Below are 13,042 nucleotides of genomic sequence, written 5' to 3'. Positions count from 1 at the left end.
ATTTCATTACAGACCCCTTTAGATGGTCAATACTCACACCAAGCAGGAGATACTGGGTGTGGTAGCCCCTACAAAATACAGGGGAGAACTGGAGGTAGGGAAGGATGATCCAAGTAATTTAAGGAGAAATCCACCCACTAAGAATCATTTATAACATTTACTCACTTACTGAAATTGTAATGTTTGTATAAATTTCCTTAATACATAGATTTGCTCAGGTTGAGGGTCAAACCATGAACATCTTGTCCTAGGTGATATTTGGCACCCCCAAAATGTCATGGAGTGCCCAGAAGGCAAAGTCTTTGCCTTTTATCAAATATTCATCACTTTGCTTTTGCATTTATATAACTATATATGTATGTGTATTAGGAATATGTGTGTGTATATATAATGTATATATATATACACATAATATATGTATATTACATAATATATATGTGCTGATATATATACATAACACATATACATGTACATATAACATGTATTCTTTATGCATAATTATGTATATATACATAATATATGCATTGATATACATTACATATATATTCTTAACACACACATGTATAGTTTTTTCTTCACTGAACTCTAAGGTAATCATCACCCAAAATATAATTGCTTACAGATTCTGTTTAGTTTCCTAAGATTCCTTGATCCTACAAACATTAATCTGGTCCAGGAAATTACACTGGCTAGATGCCTTTATGAAACATTGACTGGATTTCAAAAGAAATTCTATTTCTTCAGAAAAAGAAAGATACGATGTCCATGGGGTCTTTGGGAGAAGACAAAAAAATCTAAGTGATTCAAAACTATCGTTACTGCCTGCAGGTAAAAAGGCATATGTATCCCAAATGTCGAATCTGATTATGGAGATCAGACTCTAGGAGAATGTGACTATAAAAAATGGAGATATTAATTGTAAAACGTATTAAATGTATATAAATAAACCTATTAACTCTCGACTGCATTTGCATATTCATTACTCAATAATACATTAATCGGCATGTAAATAATCTATATCTTGTTAATTACATCATTAATAGCATTACCTGTTTACAGCAGCACTATCCAATAAAAACATATGACTCACCCATATATATGTAATGAAAATGTTTTCATTTCCCAATCAAAAAGTAAAAAGAAAATGAAATTTAATACTATATTTTACCTAATATGTTCAAAACAGTAATGTTTCAACATCTGATCAATATTTTTAAATTATTAATGAAATATTTTACAGTCTTTTTACAATTCATGGTGTATTTTACACTTGCAGCACGTTTCATTTCACACTGGCTGAATTTTCAGGGCTCAGTAGCCCCAGGTGGGTAGACGGTGCAGGTCTAAGCGTGCTGGATATTAAAGGACTGCACACTATACCCACTACCATCTCCCCCAGCTTTCGACTGGGGGCCAGTACATGTTAGAACTTTAACTTAGCCTGTCTTTTACATCCGCCATGCTTGTGTCTTTAGAGGTTCGAAATAGGGTCTAAAGTTTAAACTGTTTTTAATTGATATTAGTTGTACCACGTTAAGAAAATTAAATCAGTGGTAATTGATGTATTATTTCCCTATTGCGGCTATAACAAATTACCACAAACTTAGTGGCTTAAAACAACACAAATCTATTATCTTATAATTCAGGAGATCAGAAGTTTAAAATGGGTTGGCAGCCTTCCTTCTGGAGGCTCTGGGGGAGAATCCATCTCCTGGCCATTCCCAGCTTCTAGAGGCCACATATGTTCCTTGGTTTGTTCTCTTCTTCCATCTTCAAAACCAGCATCTTCAAATCTCTCTCTCTCAATCTGACTGCTACATCCATCACCACATTTCCTACTCTTACTCTGACTCTGCTCCCTCCCTCTTAGAAGGAGCCTTATGATTACATTGAGCCCACTTGGATAATCTCCCTATCGCAAGATCATTCATTTAATCACATATGTAAAGTTCCCTTTCGCCAGGTAAGTTAAAACTGTCACAGATTCTGGGGATTAGGATGTGGACATCTTTGGGGGACCATTATTCTGTCCACCACGATTGAATATATGCAACTCTGGCCTACAGGGAAAATTCTGTCACAACACATTTAGTTATGACATAGATCTACATGTGACAAAAACTAGCTATGTCCTAGATAGCTGTTTCAAGCAATATTTCAAAAGCATAAATATGTAGTACAATAAATATTAGACATGTGCTCGGCATTTGTTTTTGATTAGTAGGATTTGGCAGTTTCTAGAAGTAATTTAAGCTGGAAGCTTGTACTTTTTGATCACCTTCACCCAATTTAAAAGGTACAAAAGGTCAAAAGGTGCAAACTTCCACCTTAAATTACTTCTAAAAACTGCCAAATCCTACTTATTAAAAACAAATGCCAGGCATTTAAGTTCTGGGATGTAATGTACAACATGATGACTATAGATAACAATGCTGTAGTGTATATTTGGAAGTTGCCAAGAGAGTAGATTTTAAAAGTTCTCATCACAAGAAAAAAATGTGTGACTATGTGAGGTGATGAATGTTAACTACATTTATTGTGGTGATCATTTCCCAATATACACATATATCAGATCATTATGTTGTACATCTTAAAATTATACAATGTTATATGGCAATTACATCTCAGTAAAACTGGGGGAAAACAGAAGTAATTTACATTTATGCTCTGATGACTTACAGAAAGTCAAGATAATAAGTGCCTGAGTCAAGACTGTAGAGAAAAACTCCATGTGTATATGAGCTATTTTTTTTTCTTTTTTTTGGCTGCATTGGGTCTTTGTTGCTGCGCGCGGGCTTTCTCCAGTTGCAGTGAGCGGGGGCTACTCTTCATTGCGGTGCGCAGGCTTCTCACCGCGGTGGTGTCCCTTGTTGCGGAGCATGGGCTCTAGGCGCGTGGGCTTCAATAGTTGTGGCATGCAGGCACAGTAGTTGTGGCTCACGAGCTCTAGAGAGCAGGCTCTGTAGTTTTGGCGCATGGGCTTAGTTGCTCTGCATCATGTGGGATCTTCCCGGACCAGGGCTCGAACCCGTGTCCCCTGCATTGGCAGGCAGATTCTTAACCACAGCACCACCAGGGAAGTCCCTATATGAGCTATTTTAAGCTGCTTTTCCAAATTTGCCAGGGCAAATTTTCACTCACATTCCCAAGTAATTAGTGCCACTTCTAGTATAAGTGAGCCATAAAGGTATACTCTCTCACAAGAATGTAATAAAGTTCCTGAATAGGCCTCCTGTTCTTTGCTAAATTTATGCCATGAAGTAGAAAACATTTTTAATCAAAACAACAAATATTTAATGAGAATAATATGAGGAAGGCATAGGGCCCAGCTCAGAACATTCCATAACTTAAACTATCAATTCAACTTTCTTAAGAATAACAACTACTTTAAGAATTTCATTAGCAATCAGTATAGGCAAAAATGATAATTTTACTTACAAACTGTTAATTGATCCTGCTGGAATGCTGTCCTCTTAAGGCTCTCTCTTCAGCTTAACCATCTTCTGAGGTTCTATTTATACACTGAAAGAGGCAGTAATTGAAAGTGTAAAACATGTGTTCCTGAACTGCCTGGAACACCACCTGAATTCCCCACCAGACCCTTTGTGTGTGCTCTGGCTCCAAGTATCTTGTCCTTGGGGGACATATTAGTAAGCTAGGGCTACCATAACAAAATATCACTGACTAAGAGGCCTTAAACAACGTATTTCTCGGAGTTTTGGAGGCTGGATGTCTGAGATCAGGGTGCCAGCATGGTTGAGTTCTGGTGAGAGCCTTTTTCCTGGCTTGTGATGGCTGCCGTCTCACGAGGTACTCACATGGCAGGGAGAAAGAGAGACAGCAAACTCTCTGATGTCTCTCCTTACAAGGACATTAATCCCATCATGAAGGCCTGCCCTCTCATGACCTCATCTAAGCCCAATTATCACCCAAAGGCCCCACCTCCAAATACCATCACTTTGGGGATTATGGCTTCTACATAAGAATTGTGGGGAGGGGGCACCACAATTTGGTCCATAGGAGGGGATGTGCAAGATCCAGGCAAAGAAAAGTCTCAGAGTGACGGTACATGTTCTGGCAACCACAATCAAAGTCAGCTCTTCAGTCATCCTCCAGCTCTCGTGGGGACTTCTTCCAGACTGGGGACAAAGTAAATGTGATTACTGCTAAAAGCTCATTTCTCCAGATCTCTAAACATGGCTTCAATGTGCAACCTCCAAAGGGTGTTTTCTACCCAAAAGTGTAGCTTTGCAGTTAAACAATTACATTCTTGAAATGAGGTTGTAACAGAGAAGAACAAACCTGACTCCATATTGGATGTATTCCTTTAGCTCTAATCTTTGTGCTCTGTTGCCTGTGCTTAGTCATGTTGGCTCTGCACCTTTTGTAAAAGAAAGTTGCCTATAGCCTGAAATATACAGGATAGCTCATTCTCAAGGCTCTAACCTTTAAAGGTACAGTAAGTCCCCTACATATGAACGAGTTCCATTCTCATAGCACATTCGTAAGACCAATTTGTTTGTAAGTCCAACAAAGTTAGCCTAGGTACCCAACTCACACAATCGGCTATATAGTACTGTACTGTAATAGGTTTATAACACTTTTCACACAAATAATACATAAAAAACAAACACAAAAAATGAAGAAAACATTTTTAATCTTACAGTACAGTACCTTGAAAAGTACAGTAGTACAGTACAACAGCTGGCATACAGGGGCTGGCATCGAGTGAACAGGCAAGAAGACTTACTGACTGGAGCAGGGAGAGGAGGTGGGAGATGGTAGAGCTGAAGGATTGTCAGCAATAGGGGATGGAAGGCAAGCTGCAATTTCACTCACATCCTGGGCTTGAAATAAAGATACTGTACTACTGTACTCCACACAGTACTGTAAAGTACACAAAAGCACAACCACTTGTAGAGGATGCACGCACGTGACAATGTACTCCAGACATGTGAACTAATTTACATGATTGGACATGGGAACGCAGGTTCGCATCTTTGAAAGTTCACAACTTGAAGGTTCATATGTAGGGGACGATGTATAACACTTTTCCATTCATATAGAGAAAAAAAGTTGCAGAACAAAGAATAATTTGTCTTGCTGGAGGTTTATAGGAACATTGTGACCAGACCTACCGTGGACAACCACGAGAACAAAGAATTACAGCACCAAGAAGTTTGCAACAATCAGTCACACCCCCTCCCTTTTAGTATAAAAGAAGCCTGAATTCTAACTCAAGTAAGATGGTTCTTTGGGACACTAGTCCACCATCTTCTCAGACTGATGGCTTTCTGAATAAAGCTGCTATTCCTGAACTCTTCTCTAGATTTATTGGCTTGTCATGCAGCGAGCTGTACGAGCTTGGGACTCGGTAACAATGTCGAGATTGAGTTTTCTTGAATTGACATCTCTACAGAGAAACCAAAAGCCTAGGTAGGAATATGACTTTCTTACCTAACCTCACTTTAAATAGAAATGGATAGGGTAAAGTTTCATAAGCCAGGGGAAAGATTCAGTTTATGATTCCTAAACTAAAATATCACTGTGCAGAAAACAGAAGTGAATGATGAGTATCCACGATGATCATTTTCATGAAAACTCAGTTTCAAAAAGACCCTGAATTTTATTCATGATTTGTCTTTTTTTAAAAAAAAGGAAAAGGGTAATCATTAACCACAGAGATTAACTGGAAATGTTGTCTATTTCTGTGCTTTATCCTGTATAAACACAATGTAATGATGACTTCTGTTGGGAATTTCAGGAAAACATGACTTAAGACTACAGCAAGGGTGCCATTAAAATGTGAATATTAACTTTCCAATAATTTCTAGAAATTGAAATGGAATCTGTTTGGCAATAACATGACATTTTGACACCAATGAAAATATTTTATGTGGTTATGTAAGTGATAAAAATGAATGTTTTATAAAAATTTACCCAGAAGGACTTATAACTAGGAAAAACAGTCATAATTAACAAGATTTCATAAAGTACACAGCAGCCAAAGATAACTTTTAGACCAGCTGAAGGTGATGAGGTCATTGCTGATCCTAAGTTCATAAGATCTGAGCACATGTAGAGATTTTTTAAAGCACTTAAAAGAATTAATTTTCCAATATAGAGAGGCTGAGAGAGTCTCCCTCTTCTACGTGACTTTGCATTGTGCCAAAGTAATGGAATTGAATGCACACTTGAGCTTTTCTAGCAGCCGTTCCTATGGTGCAGAAGTAAATGTGTCAACCCTACCAGCACCAGCTGGAAAAGAGACATGAGTGTACTATTTCTGAATGTATTATGGAGCCTAGATTTTGTTTCCAGGGTAGAATGTGTCCAAAGCAGCCAAGTTTAAGAAGAGGGTTGTGAAATTATCCAGTGGATGAGTAACCATCTTAACAGTTCAACTGGCTGATGCAAAAAGAGCTGTACTGGCAGGTAACCATACCGCTTACTGTGCTGGCTGTGTAGTATTGGAGAGATTCTTTTTAACATTTTTAACTGAGATTTTTATACCATGAGAATATTAACAACAGCAAGGTCAGAAGAACAAAAACCAATTCTGTCAAGTATATATATATATGTATTTTTCAATATGAACATCATTGATCACTAAATTTATAAGGTCTACTGAGGATTTTTAAGTCAATAATAATTATGATAATAGTAATAGTAATAGAAGGCATTTCATTAACTAAAACATGCTTATCTTTGACTCCACATTTAACTGTAATTTTCATTAAAATATTTAAAATTATACTTCTAAATCTAACCAATAACAAATATATATATTTTAGTGTGTCATAGTTTGTTTTTTACAGCTATTTTAGATTCACAGCAAAATTGAATGGAAAGTACAGAGTTTAAATACACCCCCTTCCCCTACACACATACTGCCTGCCCACAATCAACATCCCCCACCAAAGCAAGATATTTGCTACAATCGATGAACCTTCACTGACACATTATTATCACCCAAAGTCCATAGTTTACAATTAGGCTTCAGTCTTAGTGTTGCACATGCTATGGGCTTTGATGAATGTATAATGCCATGTATCCACCATTTTGTATCATACAGAATAGTTTCACTGCCCTAAAAATCCTCTAGCCTCTGTCTGTTCACCCTCCTTCCCCACTAAACCCTGGCAACCACTGATATTTTTACTGTTTCTATAGTTTGTCCTTTTCCAGAATGTCATATAGTTAGAATCATACCATATATCACCTTTTCAGTTTGGCTTCTTTCCCTTCAAAATATACATTTAACTTTCCTCCATGTCTTTTCATGGCTTGATAGTTCATTTCTTTCGAGAGCTGAATAATATTTCATTGTCTGTGACGTATCACAGTTTATATATCCACTCACCTACTGAAGGACATCTTGGTTGCTTCCAAATGTGGGCAATTATGAATAAAGCTGCTTTTGTTTGGATTTAAGTTCTCCATTCCTTTGGATAAATATCAAGGATTGCTGGATCATATGGTAAGAGTATGTTTAGTTTTGTAAGAAACCACAAAACTGTCTTCCAAAGTAGCTGTACCATTTTGCATTCCCACCAGCAACGTATGAGAGTTCTTATTGCTCCACATCTTTACCAGCATTTGGTGTTATCAGTGTTTTGGATTTTGGCGATTCTAATAGGTGTATACTCATATCTCATTGTTTTAATTTGAGATTTCCTAACTATACTTACTTACAATCTGTATGTCTTCTTTGGTGAGGTGTCTGTTCAGATCTTTTGCTCAGCTTTTAATTAGGTTGTTTGTTTTCTTATCCTTGAGTTTTGAGTGTTCTTTGTATATCTTGGATAACAGTACTTTAAGTGTCTTTTGCAAATATTTTCTCCCAGTCTGTGTCATAGTGTTTTAAGTGTAGTGAACAACCCTGAAAGGTTGATGCTTTATGAAAACAAACAAACAAAAATTTTTGAAAAGAATTCTTTTGTTGGAAAGATTTAGAGTCATTCTTGAAGATGCACTAAAAATGATCTATCTTTGACTCATGTGTTATTTCACTAACTACTAAACTATAGTGGAATTAACTTAAATAATCTACATAACCCCCTTACACCAAGAGGAGACTTGGAAACTAATCAAGGTTGGTTCCACTCTTGGATGTCATGAAGAGAGCCAGCTGCAACTTGTGGTTTCTATTAAAATGCAAGCCAGGCTAAGATGAGACAAGAACCAGCTAAATATATCTTGCCAGAAAAAAAGAGAAGATATTCTCTCTTATGTAAGAGGCTTATACCAAAGCCTTTTTAAGAGTAGAAATATACCTTGTTGCAATATGGTATTAGACTCCATTGCCGCTGAGAAAAAAGAATTCTCACTAGGAAGATGAAATCAAAATGCCTGACTAAGCATTTGATTTTACTACCATACCACCAATACCACCAGTAATGATGGAACCAAATATCCTTAAAATAACAAATGTAAAACATCTCTGAAATAAGAAGGTATTATCACAACATACCAGAAAATGCAGGGAATCCCCATGTATCAGTGAGGGTTTTGTTGCATACCATAGGATCTACTCTAATTAGTTCAAGCTAAAAGGAATTTTTAAAATACGATATCCAATGGGTATTATAATCATTGAAAGGTTTAAAGAAGATCAGCTCTGAACTGAACTTCCAGGAACACCTCCTAAAGGCACATTACAGAACTGAACTACTGGCCCTGCCACAGTCAGGAAACCATGGAATCAGGAATCAGCTGCTGCAGCTGCTAACTGCAGACTCAAATCACATACACCCCCATCCACAGCTGCAAAATGAAGGAACTGTGCTCTGCCTCTCGATACCCATGAAGCTAGAGGCCTAACACTGAGAATCCTGTCACAGTTGTTGCAAAAAAATCAAACTCCTCTACAACTCAGCTTGCCAGCAGAAATAACACAGGCAAGAAGTCAGCCTCTACATCAGAGTGTTCCACTCTTCCTTCCAAAACTTACGTGGTTGTAAATGATTGGTGGGATTTAAATCACATCTAAAACTGGAGCTTCAGGGGAATCTAAAAAATGTAGTTTTTGAGGGTTGCAGCCTCAGTAATCCAGGAAGACTTACTATAAGGAAGATGGAAAGGATACAGGGAGTGAGGTGATACAGTGTCCCACTCATCCTAAAAAGGGAGCAGGAAGGACGTGACTGCCAGAGGAAAGTCAGGAGTGACCAGAGAACGCCAAGTGTACAGGTTGTGGACACAAGGAGTTGGAGGGAATCCTGGAGCAACCACCAGGGTGGCTGATTCCATCAATATCAGAGCAGTAGGCAGGCGATTTCTAACTCCCCTCTAACTCCCTCTGTTGAGTAGATAACAGACACAGACTGGAGTACTGGATATGAGTGTTGGGCCAGAGGCCATGCTTAAGAGAAACAGGGAGCTCCACTTCCTTAAGAGAAGTTACTGGTATGCTCTGCCTGGCAGCACAACTCCTCATCTTCTCAAAATCCCTGGAGGCTAACTGTGGTATGCATACTGCTTTCATACGTAGGCTAACAGAACCTCAGCTACAAAGATGAGCATGCAACCGAAAATTAAACACCTGAGGTAAACAAACACCATGAAAGAGAAACATACAACATAATGAAAAAAGGAAACTTCACCAAATTCGAATTTATACAGCAAACAAATGGAAACTTCAAAAAAAAGTAAATCTCAAAGGGATGAGAATAGATATTGCCTCCATGAAACAAAAGATTATTATTTTTTAAAACCCTATACTAGGAAGAAAAAGGCTTACCAAATAAAAATCTCACTAGAGAAGGCAAAAAGCAGAATATGTTCAACTAAAGAGAGGACACGTTAGCTGGAAGCCTAAATTTCCCTCAAAATGGCAGAGATGGTGTAGAGAGTGCTGTAGTATGTCACCCAGATTCCCCCTTAGGGACCAAGGCACTCCACCACCTTTGGCTGCTGACAGCTCACAGCCAAGTCTCTCTCCAGGAATTGCCCTTAGGAAAGAGAATTGTCTGCCCAAGGTTATATGTCCTTTCCCCAAAGGCACACAAGTCCCCTTGCTTGAATTTGGGACAATCTGAAGGGTCATCCCAGCTCCAGAGCTCCATGTAAGGTCAGCTGAGGCCTTGGTTGCAACTGCATCATGGCTCAACTTCTCCCTTTTCCCTACCTTGCCTCTCTCCCCCTAACAGATATTGTTTCTTAGAGAACTTGGGCAATAAACTTCCTGTACACACACCTCAGAGTCCATTTCACGTAGCCCAATCTAAGACAGATTGAAAGAATAAAAATAAAAAGACCTGAAGACATCTAGGTGTATCTTCATCTATATGACTGGATTTCCAGGAGACAAGAACAGAGAATGAAGGAGAGGGAAAATCAAAGAAAACATAGAAATACACTTCCCAGAACTGATGGAAGAAAGACTGATCACACTGAAAGAGTCCACCAAGTATTTAACAAAATGAAAAGTATATATACACATATAGTATTAGTCGGTGTTCTCCAGAGAAACAGAACCAGGATGTGTATATATAGGAAGAGTTCTATTTCAAGGCATTGTCTTGCACAATTACAGAGGCTGACAAGTCCCAAGATATGCAAGGTGGTCCAGCAAGCTGGAGACCCCAGAAGAACTGATGTGGTAGTGCAGGTTCAAAGGTTATCTGGTGCAGAATTCCCTCTTGCTCTGGGGAGGTCAGTCTTTTACTCTATTCAGACCTTCAACTGATTGGGTGTCAGCCCACCCACACTGGGGAGAGCAATCTGCTTTAATACAAGTGAACTGATTTAAATATTAATCTCATCTGAAAACACCCTCACAGAAACATCCAGAATAAAGTTTCACCAAGTTTCTGGGCACCATGGCTCAACCAAGCTGACACATAAAATTAACCATCACACATATAGATCTACTTATGGATATGCATCTCCTACCTTGAGTCTTTCAGAAAACCAAAAATATACATTTCCAGGGCCAAAATTAAATTTTCTATAAAGGAATAAGACTCAGATTGGCACTACATCTCATCAGCAGCACTGGATGTTAGGAAGACACTGGAGAAATATTTTCAAAATTCTAAGGGAAAATGATTCTCAACCTAGAATTCTTTATACACACAAACTACTTCTTAGGTTGAAGAGTAAAATAAAGATATTTGGGGTATTACCATCAGTAATAATTAATAAAGGATGTATTCCAGCTAAATATGAGTCCTAGGAAAAAACATGGGATACCATAAATATGTGGATCAGAGAGCCAGTAGAGTCATTAAATTAAAATCACTGTCAGCTGTTTTTAAAAAAAATCAAAAGTATCATCTAAATTCTCAGGTGATCTCAACATGGGAAATGGGGTTGGGAGACATTAGGAGAAACAAGTGAAAGCATGCTAAAATTTTTATCTTTATTAAGAGAGGATATGATGCTGATCAGTGGGAACACCGTGAGAACATAATGTCTTTGTGCGCATGTGTGTGTTTCAAAGTTTAAGGGTGAAAAAATTACAGTGAAAAAAGGACAAAGGCATAGTAGAAAATGGAAACAAAAAGAAAGCAGTGTTGTGTTCTTAATCTTAAGCAAGGTTGAATTCACAACAAAAAGCAGTAAGCAAGACAAAGACATTTTATAGTAAACATAATCCTCAAATAAGATGTATTGATCATAAATATCAATGACCCAACTGGTATATCATGAAAATTCAAAAACTACCAAAAAATATATAAGTAGACAGAAGCATGCTAATAATGAAAGACTTTTGATTGCGTCGATTATAAACAATTAAATCACTTCATTCAGGCCATAGAAAATCAAGAAGATATAAAATAAGATTCTAGAAGATCTAACGACCTAACTAATAAGGTAGATCCAAATAATATAGTGAAGTCTATACTTTAAAACCAGAAAATAAAGAGCAGAAAATAAAGCACAATGCAAGAATCAGAAACTTTAAAAGTAGATTTAATAAATATTTTAAAATACCGGCATAGCAAAAAATACTGAAAAACAAAATCAAAATGCAATAACAAACTGAAGGCAAATAATTACCAAACATATGAAAAACTTTCATGTAGTAGACAGCTCATGTTTTTTGCCCAGCATCTATATCAGTACCACAATTTTGCTTTGGTGGATCATTTTGGCTCTCTGGTTGTGGTGGGCCCACCCCCTCCGGGTCCCAAGAGAGGCAGGGGGAGATCATGTCATCTACCTGGTCACAGGATCAAGTCAATCATTAGCACATGACCTATTCAGAGCCAATAAGAAAGAGCGAATGATAAGGACTTGTCTGCGCAAGCAACTGGAGAAAAAGACTCTTCCACTGAATTTGGTGGCATGAAGCTGTAAAGATGCAGCCATCTAGGTACCAAAAGGAGGATTAACCTGAGAACGAAGCTGAAGAGGCAAAACTAAGGAATGAACCCCAGAGCCATATATTGGTGCCTAAATAGATTAGATAGAAGTAATCAGTATTCTCAATGTCTTTAAATATATGTGGGGCGGGGTGGTGGGCAGGCAGAGGATAAACAATTAGAAGAGACTTTGAGGCTGAACTTTGATATGTAGAAAACTATGCAAGTGAAAAAGTACTTATCACTAGGTGTTGTGGGTTGAATCATATTCCCCAAAAAGACATGTTGAGGTCCTAAACCATCCACCCACCCTCACCTCTGTGTATATGCCCTTATCTGCAAATAGAATCTTTCCAAATATAATCAAGTTAAAATGAGGTCATACTAGAACAGGTAGGGCCCTAAATCTAATGACTGGTGTCCTAATAAGGAAAGATTTGGAGATACAAAGACATACAGGAAAGAAGGCCATGTGAAGACTAAGGCAGAGATGGGCGCTACACTGCCACAAGCCAAGGAAGGTCAAGGATTGCTGGTAACCCCCAGAAGTTAGGAGAGGCAAGGAAGGATTCTTACCTAGAGGCTTCATGGAGAGGATGGCCTATCCAACACCTTGATTTTCAGTTTCTCACTTCCAGAACTACGGGAGAATAAACTTCTTTTAAACCCCTTAGTTTGTAGTAATTTGTTATGACAGGCCTAGGAAACTAATATACTGGATAATTATTAAC

At 37.9% G+C, this 13,042-nt stretch overlaps 1 long non-coding RNA gene across 1 annotated transcript in view; it reads right to left on the bottom strand.

Moving 5' to 3' along the window:
• The window catches only part of LOC309628720, a 407,219-nt gene that overhangs the window by 392,142 nt on the left and 2,035 nt on the right, over nt 1-13,042 (bottom strand). Inside the window, exons 2-3 of the long non-coding RNA XR_014244664.1 lie at nt 12,888-12,951; nt 3,439-3,522 (exon numbers count right to left, since the gene is read on the bottom strand). This is a non-coding gene — a long non-coding RNA (uncharacterized lncRNA). The remainder of the gene's footprint in view (nt 1-3,438; nt 3,523-12,887; nt 12,952-13,042) is intronic.

This window comes from Balaenoptera borealis (genome assembly GCF_965194805.1).
Source record: "Balaenoptera borealis genome assembly, chromosome: 5".
Classification (NCBI taxonomy): Eukaryota; Metazoa; Chordata; class Mammalia; order Artiodactyla; family Balaenopteridae; genus Balaenoptera; species Balaenoptera borealis.
The sequence above is the reverse complement of the archived record's forward strand: the minus strand, read 5'-3'. Positions and strand labels throughout refer to the sequence as shown.